Genomic DNA, 24,614 nt, shown 5'->3' on the forward strand with positions numbered 1-24,614 from the left:
GGAATTGGTCCCTGTAGGTCCTTAAAGGTCTGTAAAATGCTGCCCGTTTATGTTAAACGACAGGATTATATACATTGCTTCAATTCCAATTCCGAATCAAATTTAGATGTGGAATGACTGTTAAGCCAAATTTAACTGAATATACGTATTGTGTGTGTGTGTGTGTGAAGTTTTATGCATTACCTCACTTTCTTTTTCAATAGCAGAGATGAGGTTTTGAGTCCCCCGTGTGGTTTAGGTAACAAAAGCACTTTGATTAAAATCAGAATAAGATCATGGTTAATAAAGTAAACACTTCCTGTCTTATGCTTCAAGCTACTTTTGACAGTTAACCAAGGCCACAATCTTTCTTCAGCCTTAACAAATATGTGCCTAAACATAACCATGAAAGAGTGTTATAATGTTTTTGTTGCCACTACTGCATATTGAATGGAAAATGTGAGAATTTTGCAGACGCCTCCTGTAAGCATCCTGCGATCTGGAAGATACATTCATTTTCTCAATGTGTCGATCAAAAACGTATTTACTGTTGCAGCATATAAACATGTTATAAACCTGTTGAAATGACAAGACAACAGTGTGCCCTTTGACTCATATTTGATATATTTTTCCACAGTAGGAAGAAAAAAGTATTATGCAGGAGTTAGTTGTGCCACCACCTCTTCACTTCTTTCTGCCTGTTGCTCCATCTGTCGGAAGCAGAGATTGGTAGTTTGCAGTAATGTACATGTAGAACCCAACATGATTGTCTTGAAATAGATGAAAGGGCACCTCTGCCTTGAACTTTGAGTGGCTTCCATCTTTTTATCATCTCCCGTTCTGTTCGCCCCTCCAAGGCTACTCAGAGATGAGGAAGATGGCAGGGGAGACAAAGAGCCTGCACCTCCACCATCTCGCCTTCCCTTTGTAGCGCTCTCTCCATCACTGTTAGTCACACATGATTATGCCCTGTCGACTGCCGACCAAGTGTTGCTATTTGCCTGTAATAGCATGACAATCAGTGTCAATCTGTGTTGGGCTCCAAATGTTGTTCACACCGTGTGTCCCTTGACTCTATGTTTTACATATGTTTTACATAGCATATACATGTTGCCTTGTCTCTACTCTGTTCGAACACCTATCCAATGTATGAGAAGATATGCTGCACATATACTCTACTAATAAGGATTTTTCCATGTAAATACCCACTTGGCACAATGTTCTGGTTTACATCTAGAAGGTAAACAACTGACTGCACTCGACCGGTTATCTTTCATTGGTGAGTTTGTTGTTTTGAATTGTTTTCCAAGATCGACACCACAGATGAGGATGAGATGAGGGCAGAGGAAGAAAAGACCAACGGGGGGGGAGGGCAATATAGAAAAGAGAAATGAGAGGAGACAGTGAGGGATCAACGTTCATCCCCTTAAGTGTTTCTGCTTCACCTTTAATCTATGGAAATGTATGGAGCAGATAAAGTATAATTGTAAGGCGGACTTTGACCGTTAAAATCTCTCAAGTGCTTGTTGCAGGAGGGGACAGACAGAGACTGGGCAGTAATCACTCCACTGATGATGGGGAGGGAATTAATTTACCCTGGAGAAAAACAAATTAAGGCTCTACTCAGCCTGGCGCTCCGTCACACAATAGCATATATAAATATTTTATCTTGGGCGATCCAGGTTAGCAAAGGTTTAGTGCATCTCCATTTTCACAAGGGCCTGCTCTCCACGCTGTGGCCTCCGCTCCCCTCTCGGCTCTCCTCCTGATGAGTGCCTGCTGTCCTCTCCTTCACCTCCCTGTCTTCCTCCTTTGACTTTCCTCGCTGGCCTCTCCATCTTCCAGCAGAGTCTTTCTCACTCATGTATGCTATTTCTCCTCTTGCGCCCTCCTCCACTTGAACTCCTGCTGTCTCTTGTCTGCACTTTTCCTTCACCTCCTCCAGTTTTTAAATGCAAGAAAAAAAAAATCTAAATATTCCGATGTCTTAATCCCCTGTGACACAGACGTATCACTTGTTGACAGATAGTGTAGAGTACACCGTGAAAAACAGGATTCAGCTGACACAGTTGAAAATGTCACAGTGATTTACGGACCTGTTAATAAATCAAGTTCGGGGCTGCACTGTATTATAGAAACAACATACTTTTCCTACTTAAAATGGAGCACCAATCCTATTGGATGTTTTGCATTGCAATAAATTTGGCTTGGCAAAAAAATATGGGGTTTGTTATTTTAGCTTCCTTTTTCACTCACTTTCCAGTCAAACAATAAAAAATAAGAGCGTGTCATACTATATTATAGGAAATAGAATAATACCATAAAATAGCTTTCCACTGAACTGGACCTAACTAAGATTGCTGCTTGTAAAGAAATACCTTCAGTTATAGGTCCCCTGAATGCGTCCTCCAGCCCACTGTTGGATAGGCATGGTATTTATCAAATTAATAACAATAACTGCTGTGTTTATCTGAGAATAAAATGACTTTTTGTTTATATCAGTGGAGTAGAAGTTAACCCTGTGAAAGTCTGGTGACCTGTCTAAGGTGTAGCTCTCCTCCAGTGCATTCTGGGATACAGTGTTACAGAGATGGATGGTTGGATGTCAGACAGTGCCTACGAGGAGGTCATAGTTTTCCCATTTTTTAAAAATTTAACACTGTTTCACTTTCTGTGACCGGTGGGGGAGTGTGACTGAGTACATTTATTGATAAGTAGGCTTACTTGTATGAATTTTGCACTTTTACTTGACTTTAGTATTTTCATTTCAAGCCACTTAATAGTTAAACTGCACTAGAGGGAAATTCTAGGAAAAAAGTACCTTTTATTCCATTACATTAATCTGACAGTTGCAAATTAAAATCTTTCATTGACAATACATGTTAAGCTTGTAATTTTGTTTCTAATTATAAGTGAACAACTTGAGTCACTTGAACTTTTCATTCAGTGTTCACTTAGTTTAATTAACATAACCTTTCAAGGCAGAACATGTACTACTGTACTGCTACTTTTACCTGAGTAATACTTCCTCCACCAACCTCTGCTGCGTCGCGTGTGTTGTTGTGCTCAAGCCGTGTTGTTGTGGCAGTTAGAGCCACACGAAACCAGTAATGACTTGTGGCGCGGAGGGGAGCGCGCGAAGGCAGGGCGACACCCGGTGTGAGAATCAGCACGCGCCCCCCTGCTCGGCGTCCCGCCTCGCAGCAACGAGGCTCGTGCTCTAATGAGAGGGATTTAATGGATTTATAGCGGCTGAGGATTCCTGTGTGTCCGCATGCGCTTGGCTTCGCCGATTAGAAACGTCTGCAGTAATTGTTGAGCTGCCTCCACGTTCACAGGACCCACAGAGAGAAAAAGTGCATCTCCTTTCCACTGCGTTCCCACGGCCACGATGAAAACAGGTAGCGTAGGCCAACACAGATGATGTGCAGTGAGAAGAGGATTGTGGGAGTGTTATGAAAATTTGCATGTGAACATTTATGAAGGTAATTTTCTCACTTTTTTTTTAAAATTTGATTAAAACAAAGAAGTCACAGAACTTCTGCAGGCCTACAATATGAGGTTTGTAAAGGGTGGAACCAGTCATCTGAATTGTATTTTTACAAGGTAACGTAAACATTAAGGCAGGTGTATTATAGAGAAGAAGCTAACATCTTAGATTAAAATGTATTACTATTATGCTCTTAGGCAGAAAAGGTTTTGAGTTTATACATCTATTAGGTATGGATTTTAACTGGTATATACAATAATGAGGTCAGTAGTTGTTCTATACGCCTATTGTCATGAATCTTTAAGTATAAAGAAATAAGTTGGCAAATAAATCTGCCTTTATTTAAAAAGAATTTATTTTTAAAAAAATGATTTGTCACAACATCATTCTGACTTGACGTATACATTTCTGTCAACAAGCCTTTGAATTTAGAGGCACAACTCCTGGCTTTGGTTGGCTGTAATTCCTCTTTGATCCAACCTTTTCAGACTGAGCTACTCACCAGCTGTCACTGAGTCACAGTGTCCTCTGCTTTGTGAATCGATAGGCCTAGTCTGCTAATTTATTGTTAATATGTCTATTGATCAAGTGTCCTCTGGGACCAGATAGAGAAACAGCACATTAAGCCTAGTTCAGCTAAATCCCCAAGTAACATCACATCACATAGATACCATCAAGTGAAATGGCCATAGTGAACAAGGCCATGATAAGTGAATGAATTGATTAAAGTCTCATTAAGAAACTATACTATTGCCACTGAATTTGTTATGTACTATTACTGATATATAGCAGCAATTCAATACTATTAAAGTAATTTAAAATCTGTCAAAATATATTTTATAACAATGGATTTTCCTGTCTTGGCATCAGCAGAAAATGTGATTTTGTATTTCAGATGCCTTCATAATGATTACAAACATGTCAACATTTGCATCACATCTGACCTAAATATCCTGTCTCCAAAACCTCATCTGATTTTAATAAATTAAATTAAAATGAAAACACCAGTTAGAAAACCATGAGCACCTATTGAGTTAACAAGTCAAATTCTCCTTCCCCCTCCCAGCTCACCGCTGGCAGGCTGCGGAGAATTTCGGGACAAAAGAATCATTTAGTGTCTGCTTGTTTATTCCTGTGCTCGCTCTGTATTTATTCACTGCTGTCACTCATCTTTTTTTCCTCTCTCCACCTCGCTCTCCCCTGCGGCTTTCTCTCACACACAGGCAGTGTGATGGCGCTGCAGCAGAGAGAGAAAGATCTGGGTGACCATCTGAAACCAATTATGGCGGTGCTGCAGCCACCCAGAAACTCAGTGACGGATGGGGATCTTGTATTTATAGCTGGGGTAATTGGCAACACTCAGACACACACACACACACACACACACACACACACACACACACACACACACACACACACACACACACACACACACACACACAAACAACACACACACACAACACAGGTAGTACAAAGAAATAGACACTTTTAAATGTACAAACATGAAGTACAGTTTGTGTTTACACTCAGGGATAGACATCACACACACACACACACACACACACACACACACACACAGAGACACACATGCGCAGGCCTCACAGGCAGCAGAAGAAGGTGCACACTCACTCAGTGCATGTCTTGCTTGCAGTCAAAGTGACGCAGCCGGTGTATGAATCAAAGAACTTTGCATGGGAAGACAAATAAGGCTCAGAGATGGCCTGAGAGGCATGTTTGTGTTTTCCACGGTCTAATCAGAGCTGATGTTTACAGCCGATACTGCAGTCGGGACAGAGGTTGTACATCTCAGCTATCTGTCTCAACCTGTCAGCGCGTCAAACCTGCATGTGAAAACATATACAAAACACATCTGCCTCTTGTTAGGCTCCATAAATGGCTGCCATGTGGTCTGCTGATAAATAGGCCAGTCTATTTATTGGAGCACAACAAATTGGCTACAAACACTGACAAGGATTTGAAGAACTATAAATATTGCGACGTGATGAAATCTTTAAACGTGCTGCAGGTATTTTACGAGGGTCCCACTCCTTTGCCTTTTTTATGTAGTTGGAGGTATTTCTTTTGACTGCTTTCTTCTTTCACACACCACCTTGTTAAATAGGTGGGGGGACAATAGCACCCTCACACTGAGCAGGTCCAGGGCTGTGTGTGTGTGTATCTGTGTCTGTGTGTGTGTGTGTGGAAGGCTTGGCCGCAACTAAGCTGAGCAGATCTGCCACTTGAGAACGATAAAGAGCCCTGTTACACCCGAACTCTCAGAGAGACGTAACCAGAAATTCCTGAATGAATCGGCAACAGACAAGCCCTAAACCCCGTGTAATTACATATTTGGAGTTTATCGGGCTTTATGCGAAAATGCACAAGTTTCCCTTCCCTGGTGGTCCTTAAACACATCCATATGTTTGCATTTCTGCTCCTCCCTCTGCTTTTTCTGCCCCCCCTTTTATCTTCCACCTCCTATTTTCTCCCCATGAAATATGACTTTGGCATACAGATGGATGATATGACCCGTTGGAGTGGTGTTTTCCTATTGTTAAGTTGTTGTTGACTCTCTAGACTCACAGTGGGACAGATCCAGTTTGGTGTTTTGGAGCGTGTCAAGGCCATCAGCACCGGGCCAGAGCTCTTGGTGGAACAGTGTGCAAACAGAGGAAGCCGCAGCCTGTCCACATCGCACAGACTGGAACACACACACAAATCTAGGGAGGCCTTCTATCGTGTGTGGGCCAGTTTTTTCATTTCTTTTCCTCCCTGTCTGCCTCGCTCTTGCTCTCGCTCTCCCTCCCTTAATTCGTCTCTCTCTCTCTCTCTCTCTCTCTCTTTCTCTCTCTCTCTCTCTCTCTGTTTCTCCCTGCTTGAGAAAACCGATCTGTTTTAAAACACGTGCTAAATATTACCATATTTACATTTTCCTGTTTCAAGAAGGCGGCAAAGGGGGTGTGGATTTTTCTTTTTTTTTTCAGTGGAAAGGTCTCGGCCTGGGGTTAGGCTCTGTTTGAAACTTTAAACCTTTTTCATGCTTATTTGTTTTATGATTCTGCAGGGCACTGTGTTTACACTAAGAGTGCAACATCTGGATTAGATAATTTGTTGGGAATTAACCGAGCCTGTGTGCTTATCGACCTCATCTGATTGCATCTGTTTGATGTTTGGTGCTTTTTTCAGGATCCATTATTTTTCAGCCGGCTTACCGGTATTCATTTTTTTGCTGTACATTTTTGTTTGATATGTTTTCTGACAAATGGAGGATTAACATTGTACAGCATTAACCTTGCCTGTAATCACAGACAACAACAGACCAGCCTTTCCATGCGCTGTCACATCTCTCCGGTCACAGCAGTGCTGGCCTTTCCGTAATGGCTTATTCCCAATTAAATCTCACTGGTAATGTTTGACTTTCCAGTGATGCAAAAGGCTGCTGCAGTCTACATGTCAACAATAATTGCTGCCATGGTTGTACATTGCATTAGGAGGACACACAAACTGATTAAATCCTCAGCCCTTCTCCAAGAATATTCTAGACCCCAATGTTGTTAATTAAATTCATATAAAATACAGAAACAATAAATCATAAAGTCTTACCAGTTGCAAGGAACTGATGACACATAACTAAAAAAGAATCTGTTAGTCCGTGTTCACGCTTTCATCAAGATTGTGTTCTTGTAATAACTGCCTCCATGATTTTCTCTGCAGTATTCCTCTTCTCTCTCTCTCTCTCTCTCTCTCTCTCTCAATCACTGTCTTTCATGTGTATTCTATTAGCTGCAACCGGCAGCTAAAATACTTCACTCTGTCACACAGTTTAACAAACTTGACATATCCATTAGGACTGTTAGAGCCTAATCGCTCTGCCACTTTAAGTTTATAGGGGGATTTAAACACACTATTGCTACACTACAAATCTCAGATGAGTCACTTGTAAAATATTTTTATTTAGTAGTGCTGGTATGATGGCATGTACAGTGAAACAACACAAATCTTCAACAAATTGTGAGATATTTTGCTATTGTGTTTATGTCATTTGTAGCAATCATTTTAATATCTGTGTGTAGTATAGCAGAGTAGGAAAATCTTTATGGCTGTATTACTTTAATATGGCTGTTATATCAAAGACATGAAATAGCTTGCTTTGTAAAAAGTGCAGTGCGACTTAGTTTGGGTCCTATTAAACACTTTTTAAACAGTAAGCTAATGGACTAAGCTAATGATGGGACATTTATTTCTGGCTCTTATCCATGCTACTGACTTTATCTGGCTAAAACATGTCCTCCCTGGCCTCTATCAGGCTTTATCTCCATTCTACGATCCATTACAAAGCTGCCTGCTGTCCCCAGGGTGAGCTGCCCTGTCCCCTCTAATCTGTCCGAGCTGCTGTGATTCCATCACTCCCGTCGAACCACACAGAAAGATTAGTCAGACTCTATGCACAACAGATGTGTCCAGCACTTGATTTGTGTGTGTTTTATTGACTCTGGCCATCTGTTAATACAGTTGCTGGTTCCTCCTCTTGTGTTTGTTGATGCACACAGACAGGGGAGCTGAGTGCCAGAAGAAACATTCAGCAAAGGAGAAATGAGAGATAGAAACAGAAAGACAGTGGAGTTGGAGGTAGGAGGGTAATATTTCATGAAACGCTGCTGGTATTAGTGTTAACCTGCGACCTGCTGTATTCCTGCATATAGAACACAAGCATTTGTCCTTGTTTTTAGTTGAGTCATAGAGTTGAGGATCAGGACTGCAAACGGGCAGCACTGGTTGATGAATGAGTCTCAGATGTTCAGCGCTTTCACAAAACAGTAAGAGCTTAAATTCCTTCACTAGGAGGAAAGTGAAAGATTGCTCTGGATAACTGAAATTCCTCACGGTACCATTCCTTAGATTCCCTCTCAACAAATAAGGCGCATAAGGAACAGTTGCTGTCAGCATTCCTTGGATTGTCCATTTGTGCCTGCATGTATGTTCCTTTACATGCTTATGTGCATTGCAGGAATTTCTGGCCACGCCAAAGGACGATAATGCCTAACAGTTGCTTGTGTTGGGTTGTTGTCTCATATTTTCTTGGACATTCCACCCGACTCCTCATCTTCCTCCTTTCTGTGTCACTCCTCCACACAGCCTTCACTCCCATGGTGTCCCCCCACCCCCACCCCCCATCTCACATAACATTTGTATGCAATCCTTGGAAGCCACAGCTTATGAAAACTTTCACCTCGCATTAATTACGCTCTGTCTTACTGAAATGCCTAAAAGGTGAGGTAGATTATATCTTTAAGCGTAGCCTACTCACTCAACAAGAATTGCATTATTTAGTCATCACAGCCTTTGACAGCCTTTTTTCACTCTGATCTGTTTCATTTGTCCTCTTCTGGCTGGCCGCCCTCCTTCCCTGCATTCCTCCCACCCATCTCCTGTGAAGCTGCCTGCCTTTTTTGCTCACTGAATGGAAAGAGCAGTCTGCATTTAGCCGCCTCACGCTTTTTACGGCAGCAGTGATTTTGCTTCTTGCTACCCTCTCTGCCATGTCATGATGATGTGATTTCTTGACACAGGCGTCACTCTGCCATTTGAAACCCCAGACCTGAATGTGAACCTGCTGAAGAAGTGGTGGCGTATGGCCTGGGTAAACACAGTGCGTGGGGGGAACCAGGGACACAACCTGTAGGTCTTAAATGTGAAGGAAAAACATCCAATAACTGGGCCTGTGGGGAGCGAGCGAGGCCAGGGCTAACTTGAGCACAGGCCCGTCAAGAGCAGGCATAGAAGTGAAGTTGGATCACAGCAGATCCAAGGGGTATATAGGTAACAGGCGGGATTTGGATCTGGGTCTTGCAAACAGGAAATCATTTTCCAGGGGGCAGTATCCCCTTTGCAAGGCAGGAAAGTTTAATTCACTTCTAAGTCAACTTACCAAGTAGAATTTCTTAAAAATAAAAGCTGAAAATAGCCATAAAATTGCTGCAGTAACCTGTAGAGAAGTGATTGGGGATTAAGTGTGTTTACCATTTAATGAATTGCAGTTTTGAATTACATGTTAAACCGAGTAAACTGAGAGCAAATTGACCTCAACTCTGCAAGTGAGACATTTGAGCTTTACACGGACATGCACTGCTACTTATGTATCCGCCATCCATCCTGTACATTCGCCCTCTCTGAAGAGGTATGGATGTCGTGCTTCATGCTTGTTTTACCTCTGTGACTCTTTGTTCCACTTTCAACTTTGACCGCTGGAGTTTTAAGCACAGTCCAGGCCAGCAGCAGGGGTTCATGGGAGAAAAAAAATCACACACAGAGAGAACAGTGTATTCAGCACAGAGCTCGAGGTGTTAACAGTAGTTGTGTCTATGTGAGGGATAACACAGCCAGACTTGGGTCAAATATTGAGAAATAATTTTCATTGCATATTTTCACCTGTGTGAAGTGACAGGTGGGATACCGTAATAACTCTGATGGTATCAGGAAGAACATGCTTAATTGAATTTTAGGGACTGTGACAGCCTCCACACACTCTGCACCTGCAGAATTAATCTATGTAATATAGACAAAAGTATTTGGCCACCATTACACCAACAGGGACTTTAATGACATTGTATTCTAAATACACAGACAGCTTTGCAGCTATAACAGCTCCTACTTTTCTGGGAAGGCTTTCCACAAGATTTTGGAGTGTTTCTGTGGGAATTTCTGCCCATTCATGCAATAGAGCAATTGTGAGGTCAGACACGGGTGTTGCATGAAAAGGCCTGGCTCACAATCTCTGTTCCAGTTCATCCCAACGGTGTTGGATTCCACACCAAATTATGGACTTTGCTTTGTGCACTGGGGCACAGCCATACTGGAATAGAAAAGGGCCTTCACCAAACTGTAGCCACAAAGTTGGAAGCATAGCATTGTCCAAAATGTCTTGATATGCTGAAGCATTAAGATTAGTAAAGGGATCGGCTCAACTCCTAAAAAACAGCCGCACCCCAATACTTTTACCTATATAGTGTATTTACGCATGTGGACAGATATATGAGCACCAAGCAGGATTTATGTTTTTTTTTTTATCTATCTGCAGCAGGTGAATAGAAATTTAAACAAAAGGCATACAGTGTAATGAGTTATAATACTGCTGTCTAACAATTGTTATTTGCAGACTGAGCAAGTTTTAAGCCACAATTAACACAGCAATTTGTCAAACACAAAGCACCATTTAATGGTTGGAAAAGATCTGCGTTTAATTTTCTGAGACCTTTTACCACGCAGTGATGGCATTTTAAACAATCTGAAGTCATCCACTCTCCCCACAGTGGCTTCTTCTTTGTCATTGTGCTTTAGGAAATAAAACCCTTTTGAACTCATTCTGGTTCACCCCTGTGACCACTTGCTCCAGATGATGCTCCACACCAGTGCTACCTCACAACCTCCGGGAAGCAGTTAATGCTTTAATTGGCACTTAATTAGTTAATTGACCCCAGTGTTGCTGGGAAGCGGAGGAGGTAACAGGGTGATGGGGGCTTGGGGGTGCAGGTGAGGCTGGAGAGGATTGGTCCAAGGTGCTTCCTGTGTCACATCACCAGTGGAGGTACCCATCAACCCCTTTGAACTGGGACACAAACACTGGAAACACTTTCATCGGGCCGATGTGTCATCACAGCCGGGTCCCATGTATATGTATGGGACTGTCTGAAAATATACAAAGTCCAATTTGCCCGGGACCGGCCAACCTCAGGATAATGAATCACATGTGAAGTGTATCTGATTTGCAGCTTGAGTCATCACCAGATGTTTCGACAGGATTACTTCCAGTTCTAGAGAGGAACATTGGATTTTCAAAGAGAAACCAACAACACTCCATCAAGAAAGACAAAGAAAAGAAGTCAACAAACATTTGCCACCACGATGAGTAAAACAGAAGAGTTTATAAAAAATTCTGCACTGGAATGCTTCCAGTTCCTCTGGAAGGCAGACCAAAGTGTTTCTTATGTCTATAATTGGGGGTACACATGCCAAATGAGAGGAGTTTTGAGGTCAAGTACAGAAGAGGAAGTAACTCGGGTACCAGGCCTTCAGATAAAAGCTTACAGGTGGAACTAAGTACAGTGCTACATGTGTAAGCAAGCTGTGATGCTTGTTTGTTCTAGTGTCTGTTTGTATGTGGAAAATGCAGCTCCCAACGCATAATGTGTTTGCTCAGTCAAAGCATAGGATGCACTCTGGATAACATCCCCTGTCTCTTTCACTTGGCGAAAACACATATGAACCTGTGTGATTATGTGAACCCATGTGCAAACCTCACACTCCTGACAGACTCATACCTCTCATTCTTTCTCACACATGCTTGTTTTTCCTCCTTTGTATTTCACTTACACTTATGCCAGCGTAACTCACATTATTTTTGCATATGTGTGAGTGAGTTCTCAACATCCTGCTTGCTGTTTCCTTAGGAATTAAGAAGAGTTTTTGGGACTTGCTGGGGAGAGGCGGGGGGGGGGGGGGGCTCATCTGTGTGTGGGTTCCTGCATTTGCCCCTGTGTGTTTGCACCCATGTGTGTGCATCAGAGAGGGACGCCCAGCAGGCAGTGTTGTTGTAGGTGAGGGTGAGGAGCCCCCTGATGGGCAGCTGTGGCAGAGAGGCCAGCTTTGATCAAAGGCCCAAGAAGAAGAGGTGGAGGAGGGAGGGGAGAGCAGCAGACCGCTCACAAGAGAGAAGAGGTGAAACTGGGCTGCAGAATGGGGGACCTGGGATGGCTGTGTCCTTAAGCCCATGGTGGGACCTTCCAACAACCACGAAAAACCACCTGCTTGTCTGCTACCAGCACACTGAGTCAGACTCACTGGAATACACTCCTCTGGCAGTACCGAATTTGTGTAAATGTTTATGGAAGTAATGCTGCAAAACAGTGCCAAAGGGGCACTAAGAAGTGAATTTTCTCTCCAAATTAATTTCTTTTCGGAACATTTAGAGTGTCACTGAGAAGATGCCAAATCTGACTCAGTTTCTGCATTAGATTTCCTCCTCTGATGAGATGAAAAAGGGCTGCATGCAGCTGAGTTTTCCAAATAATTGAATCATGTATTTATTCAATAGGCTCTGGGCAGCGTATAGATTGTCGACAGATTGAGTTACGCAGAGAATCTGTGGGAAGTCTCGCAAAAGGAGACAATCTAACCAAGGGCATGTGTGCAAGGAGCCGTGTGGCCAGACAAATGTATTCAGACGGAATTCGTGTCGCTAAGGTCATTCTGACTTCACATTTGCCTTGAGGGAGACATATTTAATTTAGGCCTTCAGTTCTTACAAATAAGACGCTTTTGTTCTAACCCCTTGCTGCTTAATTTTCCTTTTCTGGACTTCATAAGAAGTGCCTGTATTTAAAATTATTTCAACATCTTTTGCTTTGATAATTTTTTTCTTTATTTCTCAAAAAAGGTTTCACATGAAATGGCAGCATAAAATGCATATTTATTTTTTTTTGCTCCCGGAAACCAAGTCTCCTCTAGTTTCAACACTGTTGTGAATTTGAATATTTCACAGGAATAAATATTGGCCTACAGAGACCAGAGTATTTATTTATAGCAGCTTTTGACCACATTGTGGAAATACTGCCAAGCACAAGAGCTAAGAAATTTTATTTAAAAGTAAAATAAAAGTAGTCTTTGAAACAAGAGGTCGTGCAATCTTGAAACAAGCAAGCTTTTGCTGCCAAGCACAACTACAAACATCCCTCCAAATCCAGGCTTCATTGGCCTTGACACACTCTGAGAGAAAATTAAATTTGACAAAATAAATTAATGCCAGTGCGCCACTTCAATGGACCTCAGCTCCGCTGACATGTAGCCTGTTCTGTTAGATGTTTTTTTTTTTTTTTTTTTTTTTTTTTATAAAAATGTCTTGACTAAAATGTTTTCCTCCCTGGTACATTGGTAAAAGATTTTTTTTTAAAAAAAAAAAAAATACAACAGCAGTAAAAGTAATGATAATAAAAACAATTTTAAGAACCAAGGTGTATTATTATTATTGTTGTTGTTATATATTAGTTTTTCTATGAGCTAATGTGTTTGATTTATTAGCACCATTTTAATGTTTTTATAACCTTGGTTGATTAATTTAATAATAAATCTACTTAAATAAATAAATAATCTACTCACGTCTGAATTAATGGACCATTTGGATCTGAATTGTATTATTGAAATCAATGATCTCAAGCAAATTTTGCTAATAAAATTAAGATCCTTGTAGTCTGTGAGAATTATGTAATGGATGATGTTATTTGGTGACCCAGGAGTTGGTCTATGAATCACAGCAGCGTCAGGGACTGTATGGAAATAGAGAACATGTGTTTCAGCTTTGAGTGCGTGATGCAGGTTTCATGCCGCTGTGCACTTGGTACAATGATGGGAAATTGTTTTCTTAACCCCTTCATTCACCTGCATAATGTCGTGTTTTTTCTGTACCGCGATGAATGATCTTTAACTAAGGATAAAGACGGATTAGGACAGAATAAAAAAAAAGAAATCCGGCCTCTGCTGGACCTTGAAAATGCGTGTTAAATAGTCAGATCGGGCTTCGTCGGCAGGAGAAATATCCCGGGTTCAAGGTCTGACAAATGAGTCGCGGCTGCTGGTCTGTGCAGATATTTAAAGGCGTCATTTTACCTTACAGTTAGTGCAGGAGAAGAGGATAAAAAAAAGAATCCAGGTTGAATTTTAGTAAAATAAAAGTGAACCCGATGGCATCGCCTAGCGTTTCTGTTTCCCTATTCAGCTGAGTTTCACAACATATTTTCCCCAGGTCAGCCAAATCCTCCATCCACTGGCCTGTGGCTCCCCGTTTTGAGAACCACACTGTATCAGAGTACTGGTCGCGTCACCGCGCTGAACACTTGACTGGTTCACAAAGCGAATCCCGTTAGTGTCAATCATTTGGCCCTAAACTTTGGTTGACTGAAGATTCTGGTGTGGTGCTGGGCTACAGCTCAAATTGGACTTTTCCAGAAACAAGCAAGGTAGAAATGGGCCTAATTTTGTACAAAATTCCATCAACTATACTTTACTACTACTTCATAAATTTATTATCACTATTATTGTTGATATTATTATTGTTCATTTATTTTATTTTCTTTTTGCCAAATGTTTTTTCACAGTGAACGCGTGCTTAAGAGGCTCGCTGGGATGCAGCATCCTTTATTTTCAGGACTCTTCCTCATTGATGCTAAAACGGACATTGACTTCCGTTATAATTATGGCTCTGTTGATAGAGAGAGAATGACGCTTGCTGGGCCACAAGCCCGAGCCTGCTGCTCTGCATGCAATGGGAAACGGCGGCCCTGTGCAGAGCTGTTTAGTGTGGTTTTAGAGGAGTACCGATGCCATATGCGCTGCCTGTCCTGCATGATGCATGTGCGCCTTGTGGGGCACACTAAAAAGGAAAAACAACAATTAGACATGAATGTGTGTGTCCAAACAAACGAATCAAAGGGCCGTTATGTTTGTGGGAAGATGACTGGTGGGGGAGAGATCTTCCCCCCTTCTTCCCTTCTCTCTCTTTCTCTCTCCGTCTCTCTGGGCTGACCCTGCGTTTGAGTCCTGCGGTGCGAGGCCGAGACACACAGATGGACTGCAGTCTCTCTTTCTGTCGCTCTTCTCTCTTTCATTATCTGCCTTTTACTCCTAGTTCAATTCATATGAATTCGGTGCAGTTTAATCCAGCTCAATAACTCAATTCAGGACAGCACTCTGCCGCCCTTACTGGTGGTGCGTTGATGTAAAGAAAAGGTGAAATAAAAATAAAAGGACTCATCTATCTAAAAAGTGCATTTAAAAAAACATCGTCTCCCTGGCTGTCTTTCTCCCACGACAAACAAACAACAGCCAGTCAGTCAGTCCACGCCTGTCCCAGACAAGCAAAAACATAGTGTTGTTATGGTTTTTCTCAGACACGTGAGGATGTGGTCGCGCTCCATCAAATAGCCTATAATAACAGGACCAAACAACCGTCATGCTTAGGTCATATTGTCCAATAATTTACTTAAGATGTAGCTCATGTTTGAAAATGGAAATTGTCCCAAGGACAAATAGTAAGATGTGAAATAAACAACAGCGATGGCAAAGACAGAATTAGGCCTTGGGGCAAACACCTCAGATAAAAACACACATTTTTTGAAAATACTTCATAACCCACAGACGCTTTATAGAATTTATTTGAATTACCTGGCCTGGATCGAAGTCTAGTGTTGTGTTATTTGTATTCTTATTTTAACGAGCATTTAAATGTGAGTGTTTGTTCCGGGTTAGCAGTGTGTCGCCGATTTGAAGTTTTACTAAAGCTCTAAACTCTGACTTTGTGCTCACAGACTTTAGCGCTTTAAACGTCCACTGTCCCGACACCGAAACTGTGTGAGCGTCAAACCCGGGTCGCTTTCTGTCCCTCTCAGCCTCCCGAGCTGCCCAGAGAAGGTTCAAAGCTCCACAAGTGCATCCAATCTGAATAGATCGGGGGGCCAACAAAGCGGTGGAGCCGTGGGGCCCCGGCCGTGCAGGGTCTGTGTTTGCAAGCCACCGGTGGTTAAGACGAGGCGGTGCATGGGGTCGGCGGTGGGGAGGATGGGTGGGGGTCGCTCCCTCTGCATTAGGCTGTAATAGGTTTGGGATGACTTAAACGATTTGTTGACTGGGACAATAAATCTGTTGTGTGTTTCTTGGCATGCTGAGGGGAGGATTACAAGTTGTCACACAAAGGAATGCAAATTGCAAGCCAAACTCTCCGAGAGGCCTGTGGAGTAGCCAGCTATTTAGAGCATTTGTGCGGATCTCTGCTTCTCTCTCTCACTATTTTATGTTTCTCTATTAGTCCTAATAACTGTGAAGGGCCCGAGAGTAGCCACTGTATTCATCTCAAATCAATGGCTTTCCCGCACCAGGCCCTATAGACCTCCACATTTGCATTCTATCGAGTGAGATGACCAGCAGGACAATTGGCGTTAAGACTCTTTCAGGCGGCCAAATGGAAATCTTGAATCCTAAATGACATTTTCTCTCAGCCCTTTTTCTAAAATCCACTCTGCATATTATGATTATTTTCTGCACAGTTTCTCACTGGTTGAAACTCGAAGAGGCCAAAGGTGAGATTCAATCACACATTAAATATAATTGAATCTAATTGAAAAATATAGGACTACATATATTTATTCCTCTCTCTGTACTTGCCATTTTGCTTATCCCCGTTTTGTCTTTTTTTGCGTGTTTTTTGCATTGGCATGCTTATTCATGCGGCTCATTTTTTTTTAACTTTTGCCTCACAGTAGGCCACGCAGCCTTTAATGATTCCACAGAAGCTGAGTTTGCAGTTCACTGCAGAGACCGGGAGCCTTTCCTCATTCGTGCCTCCTCCTAGCGACTGCAGGATGAAATACAGGGACAGCACTCAGTTTGAACCAACTGCATCAGCAGGAACAGCAGGCTGACCCTGTTCAACGAGCAGTAGCGGGATTATTCTCATGTGTTTCTCCATATTGCTTTCAAAAGACAATATCGGATTTTAGGCCGTTTGACAACAAGTTGTTTGAGGCAGCAGAAAGCTTCACTTTTTTCTTTCTTTCTTTCTTAAATCTCGTTGTTCTTTGGGTTAAATCGGACTGAGCTCTGTGCGCCAACTTTCTGTCAGGCAGCAGATGCCTGAGGCCCGACTGGACGAAACCGCAGGACGCGGATCAACGCGGAGATAGCGGAATTATTCCTCTCAAATCTCAGCAGTAGCCGGTCCGACCTACCGCTCCTTGAACTGAGAGAAATTACAGACGGCAGAATCTGCCGGGTCAAGTTACCGCACTGCATCAAGCGGTCATCCGGACACAAACTCCCACTAACAGTCAAAGTGAATTCTGCCAGAAAATGAACCCCTGCCCGCTAATTTGATTTAGGCCCGTAGCCTATAGCTGACTGCTTCGTTATTGTTTCAGGCATTGCAATAGTGCCTGAAACACAGCTACTAGTGGATCAACCATAAAGCAGATTCATACAAGACTGTGATTTCTGTGTTCATCTAGATTTAGAAGCACTATAAACATAAACATTATCTTCTAAAAGCAACTTCATTCAACAAACAAATAAAAGCAGCCCATTATAAAACGGATTACCTATTCAGACTTTTGGAGTGATCAGTGCTCAAATATAATGCAAACAGCAGATATAGCTTAAGACCAGTAGTGCACTCAAACATGTAAAATATCTTCAAATAAAATACATGTGTGTTAGTTAAAGTGATGTAGCTTATCTTGGGCCTCTGTAGCTCACACGCATGCCCGACATATGCCTTTGACTTTGTTATTTGTTATATGAAACCTCATTGCTGGGTTATGCAACACGTTTAATCGGGACAACATTCAATTCCAGGCTTTAATCCTGAAAGCTGAAGCTGCTTCAGAGGCCGATCACCTGATTCCTGTAATGAGCTCTGATGGTTGATTCATAACTGTGATCTCAAGAGTCAGTTTCATGTTTTGACTGAGCTGAGGCTTGTTTTAATTGGCCATTTGTCTGGAAAGTGTACACACATAAATCATTAATGTGTGCACACACACAGAGAAAGACAAACCACAGCTACCTCACCAAGACCCTACAATACTCCTCACAATTCCTCAATGCATTGTTTTCATCCATTTGTCCAAGGTTTCCACACCCATATTCCTTCTCCCCCGCTCCTTTACAGGGCACAGCAGAGATAGTTTAATTAAAGAACAACATTATCTCAGGGCAGCAGCACTCCTTGCAGTGAAGAATGCCCTATTTTCAGTGCTGCGTCAGGAGAGAAAAGAGAGCATGCCGCCCACATTGGCTGCTGCTTACCTTCTCCTAGCTTATATGGCCCATGCTCTCTCAATAGCTTTTAATGGTGTGATTGTAAAACATCTTGTTGCGTGAGGGAGTTACAATGATGTTTTACAGCCCCCAGCTTTCAAAGATGAGCCATAATGTTGCCCTGTGTAACTTTTAAATGGTCTCAGTGTGTGCAAAGAGTTGCATAATGCCAAGGACCATTATTTTCAAATGCACACTTCAAGACGGGAGTATGTGTGTTCTGTTGTGTATCATAAAGTGGGTACTTAAACACAAGGCCGCCGATACAGACATGGATACATGCTGCACACTTACAGGATGACCTGCAGCAAACACACATGCATGCAAACACATGGAGTGATATGTAGCAGACAAGAGAGATAATATCAAGATGGAGACATTATGTGGGCCATCCTTGGGCAACAAAGAATACTACTGCGCCCGGACAGACTTAAGCACAGGTAGACAGATAAGTACACAGAAGGTTTATTCACGGACAGACTTGGTCAATGGGTTGCTGGGGGGAAAAAGAAAGGAGCTGAACCCTGAGTACTTCCTCTTTTTTTTTAGGAATTATTTTACCTGGATGAATTTAGTGTTTGCATTCACTCTATTAATTTGCTTTCCTTTATCTCGTGATTTCAATGAACGCTGCTGTTCGAATGCTGATCTCTTGGCCTGGCCAGTCACATGATGCCTGGGGCCAGCCGAGAGGGTGGGCTGTTAAACAAAAAAATGTTTTTTCCTAATCAACATGATCGTAACCCCTGCAGAACAAAGGCATGAATATCCATTTCCAAGGAAAAGGGTGAGTGCCCTCTCCATGCCCCCCTCACCCTCCCCGCCCTTCCATGTACTGTACTTGTTGCCCTGGTAACCCCATGGGCAGAATGCAGATCAGGGGGACCAACGAAGCGGCCCCTTGTCTCTCCTCACAATTCACCCTGATGATGACTAACACTTTTGTTCATGGAGAGGGCAGGTGGGAGTTACAATACCCTTCAAATCACTGCCCACCCGAGATCTCCCCTTTACTCTCCCTCTGTAACCCCTCCATATCTTTCTTTTTCTTTCCTTTCTTTTCATCCAACGCATTCTCTCTTTCCTCAACCCAATATCTACATTTGTGAATGATCCATTTTTCTGTTAATTTTCTCTATCTTTTTGTTCATCCTTCCACTCAGGGATGACAGTGAGTCCCACAAAGCTCACTCACAGCAGATGGTGGCGGTGGTTTGCGAGAGGTCAGTGTTATCTAAACAGACCCATTGGGCTATTTACTATAGCACCCTCCATCAGGCGGGAAGCTCTGAGGAATCAGCCCATCACTTCAATCAGCTACGACAGCATACAATGAATTTATAATGGCCGGAGCAGGGCGAGGAATGAAATCAGATGAAAACCTGAGAGATGGGGAGAGCGAGAGAGAGAGAGAGAGAGAGAAAGAGAGAAAGGGACAAAGAATGAGAGAGGAGGACAAGAGAGCAAAAGATGGAGCATAAGAGAGAGAGCTAGAGGAGCCAGAGTTCAGTTGCTGTCTGTGTCAATGACCACTATGTGGGGGAGTGTGTTGTTTGTTTGTGGTCTGAAACAAACAAATGCTTGTTGAAAGTGAGGAAATGGACTGTGACTGTGTTTGACAGTAAACTGTACAGTACAGTATGTGTGGGAGGTTGCATCCAGCCATGTGTACTGTACATGCTTGCTTGTGTACAGTGTTTTTATCTGGACAAACACACATGCAGATGCGACAGTTCCCATGCATCCATTTGTGTGTGTGTGTGTGTATGGGTGTGTGCACTTCTATGTTTATTGGCCTGTGTGCAAAGAGAAGTAGTAATCTTATCTGTGTTCAGAGGGTAAGTACATGTGACAGTAGATATATACAAACTCTTGATCAATATCTTGATAGATTGTCAGATAATGACTCTTCAGGCAGATATGGACAATTGCTTCAATATGTGTGTTTTCCTGGCTTGTGCATAGACAGCTTGGCTAAGGGCCACCATCCACAGTTCACGGTCCAAAAGCTGAGCGCGGTCCAGTCTCGACTTGGACTGACTGACTGACTCACTCCCCACCACAGCCTCTGCCCTTTGACCACATTAACCAGTGCAGTCAGACTCATCTCCCAGTCTTCTCTTATCACCTGGAATCAAACATTAAAAGAGGGAGGGAGCCAGAGTTACTCATAAAGTCAGAGAAATATGAGCGCCAGAGGGGGGAGAGGGAGAGATAAAGACACTGAGATGTAGAGAGGGGGCTTTTTTTTTTTTTAAAAAAAAAAAAAAAAAGGATAGAAGAATTCATATCAGTGTGTAGAGTGTGGACACGAAGAGGGGAAGCAGACAGATGAAGAGGAGCCGGGACTGGTATGAAGTCAGAAGCAGGAGAAGAAGGAGTTGGGATGAAGAAAAAGAGAACAATCAAGACACACAGCAGTGTCACTTCATCCAATGAGTTGCCTCGTTCTTCCTCGCCAAGTTTGGCATCTAAACCAAGCGGGGCGTGGGCCATCTGTAAGCAAACACGCTGTTTTACGAGTGCCATTCCGCAATTACCTGTTACCTTGACTGTCGTGGGTTTTAAGAGCGGCCTGGCCTTGGAGTTACCTGGATACACCTGGAGGAGAGCGATAAAAAGAAGAAGAAACATGGAGTGGGAATGAGCTTGTATCTGAGCGGCTATAGTGTGCCCTCAAAACTCCATCTGTCTGCCTGCCCTGTCACAAATGCTGGCGCCCACACACACGCACACACACACACACACACAACCTATCTGTCTGTCTGTCTGCCTGCCCATCTGTATGTCTCCCTGACTCATTGTGTGCTCCAATTAAGCCAAGTTGTCTCAGTAGTTTCATCAGCTAAGTCTATACATACGGCTCGGCCACCCTCTCCTCCGTGCACACAGACGGGCACACACAGTTCAAGATTTCAGGCAGGTGGTTTGCTGATAGTGATGGGTAGGAAAATATTTGATGTCCCCAGCTTGGCCATTTAACATTCTCACCCTGTGCTCTGACCTTAAAGAGTGTGCATGCATGCATACAACGTGCACGGGTTTGTGTGTGTGTGTGTGTGTTTTGTGCTCTTGTGGACCAGCACAGTGGATCGCTGCTGTGTTTGTTCACTTAGCTTTTAGCCTCAGTTAGCCTGTCAGACCCCCACAACCATATTCACACAAACACACACACACAGACTTTCCTATTAGAGGGACTTATCAGAGCCCATTTGACCTCCACCTTCTCCCTGACCTCTAGAAGGTGGAGGACTCCATCCCTTGGGAGAGCCGGTCAGCAAAGGAAAAGTGTGTATATGTGTGTGTGTGTGTGTGTGTGTGTGTGGTAGGATGGGGGCTGCTCTGCTGTCTGACTGTGAGCAAACACTGATGGTCAAACACACGACCGCCTCCACCCTTCATGTCCCCTCTCCCTTTCTCCATTCCCCTTTTCTTCACCCATTTTTATGTGTCAGGTCCACCAGCAAAAATTCACTTTTTCATTGTTAATGAAATATATACTTTAGTGGATTTGTGGTACAGCTTTGAAAATTACCTCAAAAGCTATACTAAAACCTCTGTGTGCATGACATCATATGCCTGCAAGTGCTGTCTTTATTTCACTTAGCTGGAGGTAAAATTGATATCACAGCTTCTGCCATGAATACACAATATTTCCATTTTAGCTAATGAATGCTGACAAATGTGTCATGAGATTCATACTGCCTGACAAAACTTGGCGAAAGAAAGCGTTCTGTAATATTGAAGCTTTATTATTCAGTATTCATGGTTACAAAAAAATTGTGTTATGATAACAACTGAAATTTTGTAGGACCAAACACACTTACTTGGGCCACACTAACTCCTCCCAGCCTCGAGCAAGATATAGTTTACGCTGACAGGATCGGCTGCCAGCCATACTGTGCTCTTCTCATCTACCCTCCAGCTTCTCCTCACTGTTGCTCTCTGCTGTGTCTCTCAAGGTTGTTCTCATGAGATATACCTGTCTTTTTCTGCAGAGAGACCACTAGGACTTACCATCCATCTAAATGTGCCCCACTCACCAGCGTCGAGCTCAATAATACGACCATTTCCATCCTCAAAAAGGAACTGACATTATATCACGTTGTCGTGCTTCCTTTGTGAACCCAGACTTGTTTCTCTGTGTAATATTTGGCACTGTTGGAGCTTGACTGGAAAAGGCAGACATATTGCTCAAATTTCCATTGTGTAAACTTTAAACATAATACTTTCCTTTAAATCTCTTACCTCCCACAATCAAGTTACCAGTTTTTCCACAAATAGGACTTCTGAAGTGTTCCACAGAGCTAGTTTTTTTTTTTTTTGTGCTGTGGAGTTTCGAATCAGAAAGAAAATATCTGCTGCAGAGAAGAAAAGAGCCCAAGTTAGAGCAGCAGAGCACAGCACAGAGTCCTCTCTTTGGAGGTCCTTTTTTCACACTCCTCCATCCTGTGTCCTCCAGCAGACAGGGTCTTCTATTGAAATGGAACAATGGGGTTCTTAATCAGTGGACCTTTCCCCCTCGCCAGTTCCTGGGTCAACTGATGGCCCACGCTGCTTTGTAGCAAGTGAACGGCATAAAATATATGTTTATGAAAAGAAGAATTAATCACAGTGGGTATCTTTGGATAAAGTCATATTTGTTGTTTTTTATACCCTTTCTCCAGCTCTGTCTAGGAGGGCTTTCATGTGGCTGTAATTACCATATTTCATTAGCGTGTGGAGTGTCACCGCTGGAGCATCAAAGCGGTTGGCTCTTCGCATGTGCGGCAACCACTGCCAGGGAAGTACACAACTATCTGTTTTTTTCCCAGAATAAATTCGCCCGCGCCTGTTTTTGAGTGCACTCTCTCCCTCAAGCTGCTGTCGATATCAAAGAGAACCCATTCCGCATGTGAAGTGCCCCTTGTGCAGAATAATAAAGCAGTGCATCATGGCAAAAAACTGTGAAACACAACACTCTCCCCACCATCCTTCAATGCACACACAAGGACATGCATGCACATACACATGGAGGCACAAACACACACATGCTTTCCCTCTCTCCTTTGTACCTACTTTACTCTCCTTGGTACACACATTCACTCCTACCTCAGCACCCTCCCCTCAACCCCCAAGAAAATTGTCCTACTGTATGTTGAAATACAAAACCAATGCTGCATTGTAGCTGTATTTAACTATTCTCATACTTTAATACAAAGTTTTTTTCCCCAACACTATAGCCCATGCATTATGTGCATTATTAAGCATCATTTGCCACAGTATCCTCAACAACAACAATAACATTCTTTGGGTAAAAGGTTGGAATTATCTTTTTATTGTTATAAACAAATCCCATTGCAAAAATATTAAAACTCTCTGTGAATGGATTCTTGTAATAAGTAATCTGGCATCTACAGCCTGATATAGCTTATACCTGACATTTTCCTGTAGTACAGCTCCTCAGACTGAGGAAGTATAATGATGGAGCTGTGCCAGTGAGCGTGCTCAGTTCCAGAGATGGCAAATGCAGTAACTGACATGTTTCACAATAATCAACACTGACCATGTTTATTGTAGTGAAAGAATAAGTCATCCATTGCATCAGTGTGGTCCTTTTATGTGTTTCTGGATAACATTGGTGTGACATGGAGAATGGTGTAACAATAACAAATGAAAATTCGTTTTGGTTTTGAAATCTTCAGGTTGCAAATAAAATAAGATCAGCTTTATCCTTTAATTATGGCCCGTGTTTCATTTTAAATTAAGTTTTAGTCATCAAAAAGAGGCTCACAGTGAATGTAATGAAGCAAAATCAAAACTACACGCTATAATATGACCCCTTTGTTGTGAGCAGGGCTTTGATACACCTTCACCAGGCACACGCAGTCTTGCCTGGGAGACTTGCACCTGACCTGTGTTAAGACACTACAAGGCCACAGGGCTCAATCCTACAGCTCAAAGCCACACATCTTCAAGGGGACTTGGGACAATGGGAGAGAATAATGTCTCAACCAGCACAAACACAGATGAGCTGTGAGTTAGCAGAGCTCACTAAACAACACCGCTTTGCCTCTCACTATCAGCAGGATTATCTGAAGGGAGAGGAGCTATCTTTCCTGGGGCTAAACACACTTTTGTTTTCCCAAAGCTTTATGGCTTCCCTTGGCTAGACAGAGAATCAAAGCTTTCAGGGAAATGTGGTAACATTCACCACACAGGACATGGTTAGGATAGACAGGCTCTCCTTGTAACACACAATTACAGCTCCAGTGTTTTTAAAAAAAATGTCATCTTTGAAAACATC

The 24,614-nt window shown here is 42.7% G+C and overlaps 1 long non-coding RNA gene across 1 annotated transcript; it reads left to right on the forward strand.

Moving 5' to 3' along the window:
- The first annotated feature begins 3,034 nt into the window (after nucleotides 1-3,034).
- LOC124061265 lies at nucleotides 3,035-10,039 on the forward strand. Its single transcript, XR_006843711.1, has 3 exons — nucleotides 3,035-3,380; nucleotides 4,693-4,814; nucleotides 8,020-10,039. It is a non-coding gene; the product is annotated as an uncharacterized LOC124061265 (long non-coding RNA).
- The last annotated feature ends 14,575 nt before the right edge of the window (nucleotides 10,040-24,614 follow it).

The sequence above is a fragment of the Scatophagus argus genome, chromosome 6 (genome assembly GCF_020382885.2).
Source record: "Scatophagus argus isolate fScaArg1 chromosome 6, fScaArg1.pri, whole genome shotgun sequence".
In the NCBI taxonomy this organism is placed as follows: Eukaryota; Metazoa; Chordata; class Actinopteri; family Scatophagidae; genus Scatophagus; species Scatophagus argus.